At 38.7% G+C, this 14,490-nt stretch overlaps 1 long non-coding RNA gene and 1 pseudogene across 1 annotated transcript in view; one reads left to right on the top strand and one right to left on the bottom strand.

The window, feature by feature from the left end:
* The window catches only part of LOC134806465 (uncharacterized), a 320,640-nt gene that overhangs the window by 35,628 nt on the left and 270,522 nt on the right, over positions 1-14,490 (bottom strand). The window lies entirely within an intron of this gene.
* Positions 1-14,490, top strand: part of LOC134806456 (proton-coupled amino acid transporter-like protein CG1139) — a 41,361-nt pseudogene that overhangs the window by 24,010 nt on the left and 2,861 nt on the right.

Below are 14,490 nucleotides of genomic sequence, written 5' to 3'. Positions count from 1 at the left end.
TACTTACAAATTTTTAATGTTGCGCTTTAGACCTGTGACTATGTTTGGGATTTTTTTCTATCGAGCAAAAGTTGTTAAATCAGGTTTCGAATCGTAACTAGAGAAGTGCCTGAATATTGCAATTCATATTTTTTGGCAACCGTATTATGATCTAAGCGCTACGTTATTGCAAAAAACTCTTTTTATATGAAATTTTGTCCTCATTATCCTCTATGGATATTTATTAACTATAGAAAATCTCTCTCTTGAGGGATCTGCAGCCAGAAAATTATTTGCCTTTCCCCATTTATCATTTAATTTAGATGCTGTTTTTTTAAGAAATAATTGTATTCCGTCCCTAGTCGCATGAAATGACAAGGTGGCGTAAAGGGGCTCTTAGATCATCTGTTGCTGTCGTATTTTAGATGTTTCTCTCGGTCGTTCTGTCACTAAGAAAATATTTGCCAAACCTAAGTATACATAAGTATGTATTTCCAAACAAGAGAGCTATGTAGGTACATACAAATAAGTAGATATTAAATTCTATTAATACAAAGTTTTAAATGATACGTGTAAATAATATACCCGTGAAACATTATTAGAATGTTTAAGGATGACGGCAGGGCATTTTTTTTAGGAGTTAAAAAAAATAGATATTCGTTCGTAGGCACTCTCATCAGCTTGTTAACAATTTTCTTTTTATTATTATTTGTTTTTTTGAAGTGAAAACTTCTTTAGCGGCGCTGTGCACTTTTTGTGATGGGGAAATTTTTTTAAACTTGTAACAGATGCCACGTGACTGTAAGACGGACACGTGACCTGATCGAAAAACTTAGAATGTCATTGAGTTTTTCTTTATTGATTTAAAATATTTAAATGCCATCTAGTGAGTTTCCCTCTAACTGCATGGTACTAACAGTGATGTGCTTAGGGGTTTCAAGTAATGCGACGAAATAACGCTAGATGGCGTTAACCTCAATTACACATAGTGCTGCAGACATTTTGCACTAGTCATTGAGTTTTCACTTCTGCCGGCACTCCCAAAGTGCAACCCGTTGTTTTCTTTAATTAAGAATCACGAGCTATCCTAATAACATAACTCAACTTCCGTTCAATAGATGACGCTGAATAATTAAGGCACGCGATTTTGTACAAACATCGTCAGTGTTGTTGTTATATTCGTATACTAGCACCTAAACCTTCCTCAAATACAAATACAAATGCATTTATTTCATTACTTTTTACATCAGTGCTTAGGTATAATATAAGGGTTATAAAATAAGACAAATTAATAAATCAATGCTACAAAAACTACATAAGCGAGATAGAAAAAAAAATCACAGATTTCGTGCCTCACACGACTATCGAGCACATTGGAAATGAATCTACGGAATTCGAAAAAATATTGTCGCTGAGCGACGAGAAAGGCTGGATAAGGAAAAAGTTACAAAATAAAACTTCAACGTTGAATGATAATTATTTTATTCTTAGATTAACATAAGTATCCTGGACATAACGCATGTGAACAAACAAATTGCAAAATTTCCACACGCGTATCGAAGTTTGAATAATTGTCGCCGTGGCGCATAAGTATATATAGGTACAATATTTCATTTTTCGATTAATAAGCAGGATATATTAATGTTCAAAGTACAAGAAATTTACTACACGGCAAATCCGTAGTCAACTCGAGAAGTGGTAGCCACATCGCCGTTATCGTGTGCTCACGAATATAATTACCTCTCTCTACCTCTACCTCTACCTCTACCTCTACCTCTACCTCTACCTCTACCTCTACCTCTACCTCTACCTCTACCTCTACCTCTACCTCTACCTCTACCTCTACCTCTACCTCTACCTCTACCTCTACCTCTACCTCTACCTCTACCTCTACCTCTACCTCTACCTCTACCTCTACCTCTACCTCTACCTCTACCTCTACCTCTACCTCTACCTCTACCTCTACCTCTACCTCTACCTCTACCTCTACCTCTACCTCTACCACTACCTCTACCTCTACCTCTACCTCTACCTCTACCTCTACCTCTACCTCTACCTCTACCTCTACCTCTACCTCTACCTCTACCTCTACCTCTACCTCTACCTCTACCTCTACCTCTACCTCTACCTCTACCTCTACCTCTACCTCTACCTCTACCTCTACCTCTACCTCTACCTCTACCTCTACCTCTACCTCTACCTCTACCTCTACCTCTACCTCTACCTCTACCTCTACCTCTACCTCTACCTCTACCTCTACCTCTACCTCTACCTCTACCTCTACCTCTACCTCTACCTCTACCTCTACCTCTACCTCTACCTCTACCTCTACCTCTACCTCTACCTCTACCTCTACCTCTACCTCTACCTCTACCTCTACCTCTACCTCTACCTCTACCTCTACCTCTACCTCTACCTCTACCTCTACCTCTACCTCTACCTCTACCTCTACCTCTACCTCTACCTCTACCTCTACCTCTACCTCTACCTCTACCTCTACCTCTACCTCTACCTCTACCTCTACCTCTACCTCTACCTCTACCTCTACCTCTACCTCTACCTCTACCTCTACCTCTACCTCTACCTCTACCTCTACCTCTACCTCTACCTCTACCTCTACCTCTACCTCTACCTCTACCTCTACCTCTACCTCTACCTCTACCTCTACCTCTACCTCTACCTCTACCTCTACCTCTACCTCTACCTCTACCTCTACCTCTACCTCTACCTCTACCTCTACCTCTACCTCTACCTCTACCTCTACCTCTACCTCTACCTCTACCTCTACCTCTACCTCTACCTCTACCTCTACCACTACCTCTACCTCTATCTCTATCTCTATCTCTATCTCTATTTCTATTTCCACCACAACAAGAATGCATAGTTTGTCGAATAGTGAACACGTTATCTACGCCCGTCTCAAACAGGATAGATAGAGTTAGACCAAGAAAAATCTGCAGCGACTTTGATAGCCCACGCAGTGCAAGTGTTATTCTGCCGTCATAATCCTGATAATTCACAACAAACACCGATAACGAACTTTGCGAAACATGAAGTCATAAATGTCATGAGAAAAATGTCGTTCTGACTTTTTGACTATTTTACTCGTAAGGTTAGGCTACAGGGCAAACCCTTAACCCGATCGTCTTTGTTTTAGGCTCAAATTCTAGGTGACTAAATTGCCCAGAGCCGTTTTTCTCAAATTTTTGATATCATTCTTTTCACGCCACTGTTCGGAAATGTGGCAATAGATGGTCTAAAACCAAGCTGGAAAGTAGGCAATAGCTGTAGCACCTGAACCACCACTACTACAATGTTTCATTGTTATCATCATCTGTCATTGGTGACGGTTCGCTACAGCAATGAGTATCATTTAAAACATAAAAATCAATAAAAGGTCTTTTTTGGCGCAACATTTTCCTTCAAAAAATAAAATAAGGTTATTTATAGGACCAATTTCTTGATTGAAAAAAAAAAATGTCAAAACCATTCAGTTCCTTTTTTTTAACAATTATCCATTCAGTTCACGCTTAAGGCGTTTTTTACTTTTGTAGCTGTTTGTGGTTTTTTTAGCAAAAACGCTTCTAAGTTTAGAGTCGGTTTGAAGCAAATAACAGAAAAACGCCTCTTAAAAGTGATAAAAAAAGTAAAAAAGGCGGGATTTGAAAATACTTACTGAATTGGATAGTGTAAATTGTGTTTGACTAAAAAATACAAGAAACGCGTATATCTACGCTCGCTATAAAAATGAGTTCTTCTAGTGAAGAAAATGATATTCTTACACTGACGCCTACCGAAATTCAAGAGACAGCACAGGCAGTGGCTAGTAATTTGCTACCTGAGAAATCGCGGGCAAGTACTTATAGTTATGCAAATGTTTTCTTATTTCCTCGCAGTAGTCGTGAAAAGCACTATGTAATGCCTCGGCCGGAAACGCTAAAGATGGACTCGTATTATTTGAGGGCCTCCACTAACGTGTCGGCCCTCAAACGACTCGTCCATCTTTTAGCGGTTTTCCATCCTCTCCTACAATGTACGATATATGTATCGTTTCCAAATTATCGAGCACCAAAATCAAAAATTCAAAAAATATAATTGAATTTTATTTTCACTATTTCGACCATAACTTTTTTCGTTTTTGACTTTCTCGAATAATTATTTTTGCACCTTACAGCTCTTGTGATTATGCGTCTTTTGAGCCTTTTTTTAATATCACATCTTCACAACTTTCCGAGATATAAGGGGATCGAACTTTTTCGTGAAATAGGACCCTATACTGGAGCGAACGAAAAGACATTTCCAATGTCAAAATAAACAAAAATCCGAAAATGTTCTGGACACACATAAGCTAAGCAAAATGCGTTGTAATAGTTCCGCGTACCCACCTGTTATGGAGCTCAATGACACAAAAGCAGATAATCGCAGAGATATTTGTAACTTATTTGCTAATCATTTTTCATCAGTATATGAAAAACACGGAAACTATCCAAATAGAAAAATACTAATTACCGGTAGTGAAATGGCAGACATAATACTCTCGCAGGATAAAGTTGAAGGCCGTTTAAAAAAACTCGATATATCAAAAGGTACCGGTCCCGATAATATACCGCCTTTATTTCTTAAAAATTGCGCTAAGCCACTTTCTGAGCCCCTCACCATCTTGTACAACTGGTCTCTCAGAACAGGAGTATTTCCGGATAAATGGAAAGAAGCTCGAATAGTCCCTATATTCAAAAACGGGAAACGTAATTTAGTCTGTAACTACCGACCTATCTCTATCCTATCCACAGTTGCCAAGATTTTCGAACAGGTAGTGTACCCATATATCTTTAGCCATGTGCAAAATTATATATCACCATTGCAACACGGGTTTATGCCAAAGAGATCAACTAACACAAACCTATGCAATTTTATCGAGGACCTTACTCAAGCGGTTGACAAGGGATACCAAGTCGATGCAGTGCATACGGATTTTTCGAAGGCATTCGACAAGGTTAATCACCAGATACTTTTAGATAAGCTGCATCAATTTGGGATATGTCAATCATTGTATAACTGGTATCGGTCTTACCTGGAGAATAGGCCATCGACTGTGGTTATTGAGGGCGCGCAGTCTCGTGAGTTCGTAGCGTTTTCTGGAGTACCTCAAGGATCGAACTTGGGCCCTCTGTTCTTCAACATTTTCATCAACGATGTAACATCCATATTTAAATTTTCTAATGTGTACTTGTTTGCCGACGATCAGAATCATTAGAGACCCCGCTGATGCTGAAAATTTACATGGCGATGGTCCTTAGTGGAGTGGTGTGCTATCAATAGAATGCATTTAAATCCCACGAAATGTTACCATATTAAATTCCATAGGAAGCGGAACGAGTTGCAAACAAAATACAAAATCATGAACCAACATGTGCAAGAAGTGACTGAGATCAGGGATCTCGGCGTTACACTGGACAGCAAACTGCGATTTCATAAACATAAACACCATGATTGACGCTGCATTCAGGGCGCTGGGCTGTACTCAGAGCTGGGAAAGAATTTAAGAAAAACTCGACTCTGATAAAGCTATTTAACTCATTCGTCAGAAGTAAGCTTGAATATGGTAGTATTATCTGGACGCCTACGTACAAAATCCATGTCAACAGAATTGAACGCGAGCAGAAACGATTTACTAAACACCTGGCTTACCGAAATAGAATACCGAAACGAACGTCGTATAAAGAAAGACTTAGGCGCTTCCATATGAAATCACTAGAATGTAGGAGAGAAATGCTGGACATGACGTTCCTATACAAAATAATCAACAGCCAAGTAGACTGTCCCAGCCTACTGAGTATGCTCGCGCTTAAAGTACCAACCCGCACTCCACGCTACCCCTGCCCTCTATTTAGTATGCGTTTCTGTCGCACTAAACTTGGTTCCCACTCACCGGTGCCCCGCATGTCGCGCTTGTATAATACAATTAGCAAGCACAATATATACTATGCTGCTGGATATATACTATGACAGCTTAAATAGTTTTAAAAAGAAGCTTACTTCGATTCCCGATTGAAGTGCCTCTTGACATTCCACTTTGTAGATTTTAGGTTTATTTATTGTTTAGTTTTTATCTAGTTATTAGACTTATTAGGCATCATTGTAATTCTTCTTACCTTATTAAAATGTTTAGAGTAATATGCATGCTGTGTTCGCCTGTAATTGGTGGCGCAATCACAATTGAATAGTACGCAAGTGTGTTAGTGCATAAGTTGTTGTTGCCACTGCTGGTGAACCTTAATAATAAAATAAAATAAATAAAATAAGGGTTAGGTAGGTAATTAGTCCATCTTAGGTATATGGAGTAAGTAGGTGTAAGTATTAATCTAAACATTGTGCAACAAATTGTGTAAGTAATGAAAAAGGTGCGGGTACAGCTCAAAAATCACCCAAGAAATCCTCAAGAATCACTTTATTTATAGGTGAAAACTGCATAAAAATCCGTTTGTTTTTGAGTTTATCCCGAACATACAAACAAACACACAAACAGACAGACGCGGCGGGGGACTTTGTATAAGGTGTAGTGATCATCATCATCATATCAGCCAGAGGACGTCCACTGCTGGACATAGCCCCCCCCCCCCCCCCAAAGAGTGCCACAATAACCGGTCTTGCGCCACCCGCATCCAGCGGACTCCCGCGACGTTTACCAGGTCATCAGTCCACCTTGTGGGGGGTTTACCCAAGGTGTAGCGATAGTGATACCTAAACTTAACGCCTCCATTCTTGGGCATCAACGTGGTCATGCCCGTCGAGAACGAGATGGCGAACCCGAACCGCTTCCTCGGGTGCCCTGGGGTCCTGAACGTGACCATGGTCTTTGTGGCCACCCTGTACGGTGTGGTGGGCTTGTTTGGCTTCTTGAAGTACGGCGACGAGGCTCAAGGAAGCGTCACTCTTAATCTCCCGCAGGATGAAATGTGAGTTTTCTTAACACATTAATTGCCAAGAACCCGCTTAAGGTGGGTAAGAATAGATTTTCATATTACAGCCCTAAAATTTGGACTGAGTACCTACATGTACTTTTTCGTGAAAGTATTTTGTAATCATGGATAATATCGTTTCCAGATTTTTAGGGGTACGGATTGTAAAAAATATTACCATTTTAAAATCCAAGATGTCCGCCTACCTATACCTATACTTTTTCATGAAAGTCGTCAGTTTAATAGCATCATGGGATCTGGTAGCTGTCCTCAGTGCCCGATTAAAAAAATCCAATCTGTATAATGCTAAATCTCGACCCACTTGTATCTACTTAATAAACATAATTTCCCCATTTAAAAGCGGTACTTTCCAAAAGTCGACCTTGTAAGTCTCAAAACGTTGGGGTTTCTAATTCAATACCTTTTGTAATAAATTTCAGTTTAAAAGCTCAAAACTAGAGTTTAGTCTGTAACTTGAAACTTTGGAGTAGGTACGTCGTTTTGTCAATGTCGGTCTATAGGTAGTTCTGATGTTACAAAACTGTGCCCCTTGGTATCGCAACGAAGTCTCAGGGGCGTCGATCGATATGCCCAAGTTGCCGGCTTTTGATTGTATCCTACCTATAGATTTTCACGCAGATTTCATTCACAAGATGCCCGCAAAAAATGTAAAGTCACGTTCAAACACAATACATACACAAAAGATAAGGAACACGGATATGATGGCCCGTATTTAACGACGTGACAGCGCAGCGTGATAATAACAATGTGCTCCCATAAAGTTGTAAGTCATAATGTATTGTTTGTCCGCATTTTCATTCGTTATAATTTGGTTTTTCTCAGAAACGCGTAACCTTTCAAGATTGCCATAAAACAAACCTAACTTAACCTAACCTATCTATAGGATAACCGGTTTTAGAATTAGGTATGACTTAAATGTCTTGAATCTAAGATTATGACTAATGATAATCTGACAATCATTAGGTACATTATGACTTTCAATAATTATGTCAAAGAAAGGGATCCGTATTTGTTTATTTTTTCAATTGCGCGGTGTTAAAAAGCGACAAACAGTGTCTGCTGGTCAATTCAATAATATTGATTTATATAACGAGTTATGTAAAATTATTAGCCCTTCATCGCCAAGGTAACTTTCAACTGTTATTGAGACGAGACGGTAAAATAAAGTACCGGTAAACTTTATGTTATCGTTAGCAATGTAACGGCTACATTTATTTTAAAGCAGGTTTACGCAATTTCTTGAATTTATTTTCTATTTGTGTATGGAGTTTACTCCTTAAGGTGAAGTAGGCTCAGAGAACGGAGTTTTTGAAAAGTCGTAGCACTTTTTTATTTAATTCACAATACAGTTGCCAAAAGTTTATTTAGCAATTTGAGGCTGTATTGAGGCCTTCGGAAACCTGAGTTTTTGTGCACAAATTATGCACTTTAAAATCGTAATAAAAGTTGCACAAAAACTAAAAATATGAAAATAATTTCTAAAATGTGTAAATCATACTAATTAACTATCACTACGGGAATTCAATGCTGAAATCACGGAACAAAATTTGTCTACTCCATAGGGAAACATCGACAGCCGAATCTGATATAATGAGCCGAATGCCGAAACGCATAAAATAGACTTTTTATGTAAGTATGTTTAGTATGGCCATAGAAGTAGTTACAAAATATCGAACAGCCGTATAAGCAGCGGGCCGTGAACAATGAAAGAAAAATTGCTTTTTAAGGGGTTGTAGGGGTGAATTGCAGAAAAAATGTACCTTTTGGATTTCGTAACTAAACTGAGAATAAACGAAATTGATACTTGCTGTAACGAAACTGATAACGTTTGGCGTATATTTTACACCTACGTATATTTGACACCACGCATCCATCCATTAGCCATTTCGTTGAAAAAATATAATGGGTGTCGCTGTGTTTAACGATTTGAGAGTTGTGCCACTGTGTTGCCAGAATAATTAGAAGTAATTCTATTAATATTTTAAACAATCTTTGGGATTAATCCTCCGTAACTAAACCTGAGTAACGAAAGTTCTATAAGTTGGGACAGTATGTACCTATTAATACCAAAATGATATATTATTCCTAATAAAAGTAAATATATTCGTATTGAACATACAGAAGAACTTATAAAGACTTAATTATCTACAATTAAACTTTTAAGAAACTAATATGAATCGTATTGACGGAAGCTCAGAAGTCCAAACTCGGGGTTTGCCAGAGAGCTATGGAGCGCAGCATATTAGGTGTAAAATTAAGGGATCGAGTCCGAAACACCACGCTGCGCTCTAAGACTCGAATAATGGACGTAGCTCGGAAAGCGGCCAAGTTAAAATGGGACTGGGCTGGTCATGTGTGCCGAATGCCAGACGACTTGTGGGCCAAGTTAACCACAGAGTGGGAGCCCCACGAGTCTAACCGGGGAGCCGGCAGGCCTCGTCGGCGATGGCGGGATAACTTGGACTCCTTCTTGAGAGGCTGGCCAGATATTGCACTAAATAGAGACGAGTGGAGGAAGAGGGGGGGGAGGCCTTTGCCCAGCAGTGGGACACAGTGGGCTCTGAATAATATAATAATAATATGAATCGTAACAAACGTCCTCGATAGAACTACGCTCGACATTGGGACATGATTATACTGTTGTGAAGTTACTGCATGCATCATAGAAAAATAACTAAAAAATAAAGCAAAGCTATAATTGTTATAAGACTTATAAGATGAATTTTATCTGAATCAAAATAATTACTTTTATTAAATTAACATACCTAACTCCGATGTGTCTTATTCTCAAAATATATTTTTAAATCCTCCGTGTTTTCACGGGACACTAAATACGGTAATAGGTACATATTTTCTGCAATTCACCCGTAGACGGGAATTTTATGTATACCTATTAAATATAAATTTTGATTTTGTCACAATGTACACCCCTGTAATGGTGTTCCCCTTATATATTTACTTAGGTACTTGGCAAGAGCACTCCACTTTGCCGGGTCAAAGCGGTATCACGCCATCTTATGCTAATTCTTAACCTATAAGTACTCGTACTTAAACATGGTTGAAAATTAGCATAACGTGGGTTTGGGTATTAAAAGGGTGAGCAACTTTCTGGCAGAATTATTGGCATGAGTGCCCGGCACTGGAATGTGATAAATTGATAATTATAAATTAGCGCGGTACGAATAACCATTATTTAGATGCAAATACTTGTACAGCCGGAGTAGATGATATGTTTACAATTAATAGTTACAAACATAATGTTTATAATTAAATATATTTTCTTATTTTGAAAAATTATCATAGGTACATATTTACATTTTTATTTAATACAGTGCTTACACACCAATTCACGCTAGAAAAATAGATTTGTCAGTAAAATTACAAAATGGAAAAAGGAAAAACATGCAAACAGATAAAATGTGAAGAAAGATTAAATTACAAAAACCCTCGCCAACCAACACCGAGCGAAGTTATTCCCTAGGCAAGGCATAAACACACGTTGACACGTTGATTTTTAAATATGAGCAGTAGAAATATATGATTATATATCGCAAAAATCAAGTTGTACGAGTAACAATAAGTATGCTTGGTAATCAATCCTTTCATGAGTCTGCTGGGAAATTAAATTTTTAATCGTCCATTACAAAACATAATGTTTGTAGCAGACACAGATAAGATGAATGGGAATATCACCTAAATTATTAAACATCGTCGTAAACTGAACGAGGTCGTTACGTTTTACCCGGTCATGGAAGATAATTCCAACTTACATTTCGATAGTAAAATGATGTTTTCATTTCTCATGTTCTGAAAGAGGGTCATTGTTGTTCTAAAAGGTGTGCAGAAAATGATACGTTTCTGCACTAGAGCATTTTAGGTTCCAAGTACGATTTTGTTTTTACGATAAACAATTGAAATTTGGGTATAAATGGATTTGTTAAACAATTTCCATTCTGATATTTGACTCCCCATTAAGTAAATAACGATACTTTTGCCTAAATTGTTAATTGAAAGCACCATCAAAAAATACTATAAAAATGTATACTAAGTCATGTTTTAAAAAAACACATCATGCATTTTACTTTCCTCGTCTTCGAAATGAAAAGTAGAGTGATAACTCGGGTGAAAGGCATCATTTCAGCCTCGGACTATTGCCAAACTACCTCGGCAGAAATGAGTGCCTTTCATCCCTTGGTTAACAATCTACTATACTAATACAAAAGGACAAAAGGAGGTGTGAAGTGCTTTGCTACACGTCTCGTTGATATGGCGGGAATAACTAGTTATGATACTTTGTTTATTAGATAATATCGACACTTTAAGGCAAATGATACTTTTTTTCGACACAAATAGTCTTAACTTTGAAATTAATGTTTCTTTACATAAATTTTTTATTTTATTAAAATTCCTCTCTCCCCTGGCTACATACCTAGTCATCCCTTTCTCTGTAGAAACGGCGGGTTGCTCGTCAACCGACGCGAAAAGCTTCACACGTGATTTAGGATTAGGACGTCGACTCAGACAGAAAGGGGAGGGCCCCCGCTCCGAGTCGTTCCTTGTGCAAAGGCTGTCCGTGGTGATCCAGCGTGGAAATGCTGCGAGCATCATGGGCACCTTTGCACCGGGAACGGCAGGGAGCGGTTTGTTTTTTTAAATTTATACTTTTAATTTTTATTTGTAAGTGTTGTAATTTGTATACTTTTTTGTAACTATCATAATCATTATTGAATAAATATGAAAATTTGTATTAAACAATAAACTTCGAATTGATAAGTTGGAATACTATTAAAACATAGAAATTAAAATTTAGAAAAGTATGTGGGTTCAAGATTGTTTAGTCCAAGTAGGTACGTAAGCAATGCCGAGATTGAATTGTTTTTTTTTTGCCCTATTGTAAAAGAGCAATTTTATTAGAGATACCATTCATCGGCTCACTTCATTTTTCGCCTACTACTGTTCGTATTTTAGCGCGACCGAGACGCATAATCGAATGATACTAAAATATAAGTCCGAATAAACCTCCCGTCCCTATTCAAATCTGACAAAAGATAAGTTGATGAAGCTTTGAGGAGTGGCGGGGAAAAAGGTACGATATTAAAGATGAACAAAAGCGTGCTTAGTAATGGTCCGTTTATTTATATTACTGACTCGCTCTATCTCTTATGTCTACATAGGTACTATATCTGATACCATATCACACCTCAGCTTTTGGATCGACAATTATATCATTACTAGCTTTTGCCCGCGGCTTCGCACGCGCAGGAGAGTTTTTTTAATTTTTTTTTTTTTTTTTACGGACTGAACAGTGACTGACCTTAGTCTCACCTGCTGGAAAGTGATGACAAGGCCGAAGGTGTAGCTCACTATTTCAGTAAAAGCTTATTCACAGTATTCACTCTTGACTTGAAGACACCAGTACGGTTACCATCAGTTTGTCACTGACATAAACGCCGTCGAGAACGTAATTTACTTTCTATACATCTCGCTCGCACTCGCATATTAGTGCAAACGGGATATATAGAAAGTAAATTACGTTCTCGACGGCGTTTATGTCAGTGACAAACTGATGGTAACCGTACTGCATTGTAATTATATCGATTAATCGAGCTCGACTTATTTAATATAATCTAATGTACGTTTTGTACCTAACACCTTTTAATTTATATTTTTTATTTATGTAGTTGTAGCCTTTTGTACCTATAGCACCTCCTTATACACTACATTAGTGGTTCTCCCTTGGATTGCTAGAGGACGATAAACATTTGGGACTCAACTTTAGAGGAAGCTGCGTTGTGCGATTCTCCCTTCAAGCTGCGTGAACTTTTCATAATAATGTTAGTTTTTTGTCAACTTACTGACCCGTTAAGTCTCTGGGAAAAATATAAGGACAGTTTTTCGGACGACATTAAACGGCAACTTGAGAGAGAATTGCAAAATGGTGCGGAGTTTTACATGGATGAAGTTTATCAGTGTGTGTGATTTGCTGATACCTAGCGGAGGTGTCACGGTTTACCTCGGGGTGGGTTTGCTGATATCTAGCAGAGGTGTCACGGTTTACCTCGGGGTGGGCTTGCTGATACCTAGCTACTGCTTCTCTGTGTACATCAGGGTTCATTTTTTGGTAATTGCTTACGGCAGCTTGGTGATCTGATGATTTGTTTTGCATATATTTATTTGCGGCAGCTTTTAGTTGTTTGTTCCGTGTAGTATTCGTGAACCTGGCACGGCGTTTTTTAGTAACTGTTTTGGTAGCGGTAAGAGATAATGATCAGTCTGATTCTAAATGGGGTGGTGGGGTGGTAATCTCTTCATTCCTTCTCGTGGTAATCTTCTTGGCAACCACAGAGAGGAGTGAAGAAGGGGGCTCTGATATTGTGGGTCTTACGAGTAATTCACTGCGAATATATACGTCAAAATGACCGCTAGACAAATCACTTGAAAATCTTAGTTGGCCCACCGGATTACCCACAGTACCAACTCTCATATATAGCTCATTGTTGCGGTAAACTTCGAAAACCCACGGAAACAGTTGTCCTGCCGCTACCAACTCGCAGAGACTACCGTAAGTAAACGGGCGCGACATTTCAAGGCAGTATTCAACGGAGCTGGAGTAATTATCACCGTTACTGTTATGAGACATAATAACAAACTCCTCCCAGTTGGCCACCACGTGACTAACGATTTGCTCGCGCACCTCGCTGGCCATCACCTGCGTATCATACAGAAGATAGGAGATGGCGCGAAACAGCCGGCCTAGCCAAGGTTACAATCGCTATCGCTTCGACAACGAAAAGCATTATGTCTCTCTATCACTCTTCCATATTAGCGCGACAGTGACAGTTGCGTTTCGATCGCTACGGAGAGTAAGCGATTGGCATCTTGGCTACGCGGCCTGACAGGCTCCATCTCCAATTATAGGTACTACGGTGTGAGCCAACATGGTCCCATCAATATCCAACGATTCAACAGCCATTGTAGGTATTAGTGAAATTTTCCCTGAGCTAATAGCTAAAAAAATTTACTTCAAGGCATTGCATTCCCAAAAGTCTGGATCACGTGTGGCTGTAAATCAGCGTGTATGTTACAACCGTCTATGCTATCTTCGTAATTAGCATTCCCCACCAGGGGCCATAGTTCACGTCGGCTACGTTATATTTTAGTTTTGATCCCATTTTTGTAATTAGCGTCCCACAAAACCATGGAAATGATACCCATATTGATATTTTGAAATTTCAACCCCATTGCACCCCCACCAGGGGGATGATTGTTCACTTCGGCTACGTTAATTTTAATTTTGATGCCATTTTTGTTATTAGCGTCTCAAAATACTATGAAAACGATACCCATATTGATATTTTGAAATATCAACCCTATTGGGGACTTTTCCCCCTCTTAGGGGTTCAATTTTCAAAAAACCTGAAACACGTGTTTACTCATTTATCTTTAGGAATACTCCTGTGAAATTTGGAATAAAATAGTCTAACTAATCTTGTTTCCCCATACAAACTTTGGACCCCCATTTCACTCCTTT

This window comes from Cydia splendana, chromosome 3 (assembly GCF_910591565.1).
Source record: "Cydia splendana chromosome 3, ilCydSple1.2, whole genome shotgun sequence".
Classification (NCBI taxonomy): Eukaryota; Metazoa; Arthropoda; class Insecta; order Lepidoptera; family Tortricidae; genus Cydia; species Cydia splendana.
The sequence above is the reverse complement of the archived record's forward strand: the minus strand, read 5'-3'. Positions and strand labels throughout refer to the sequence as shown.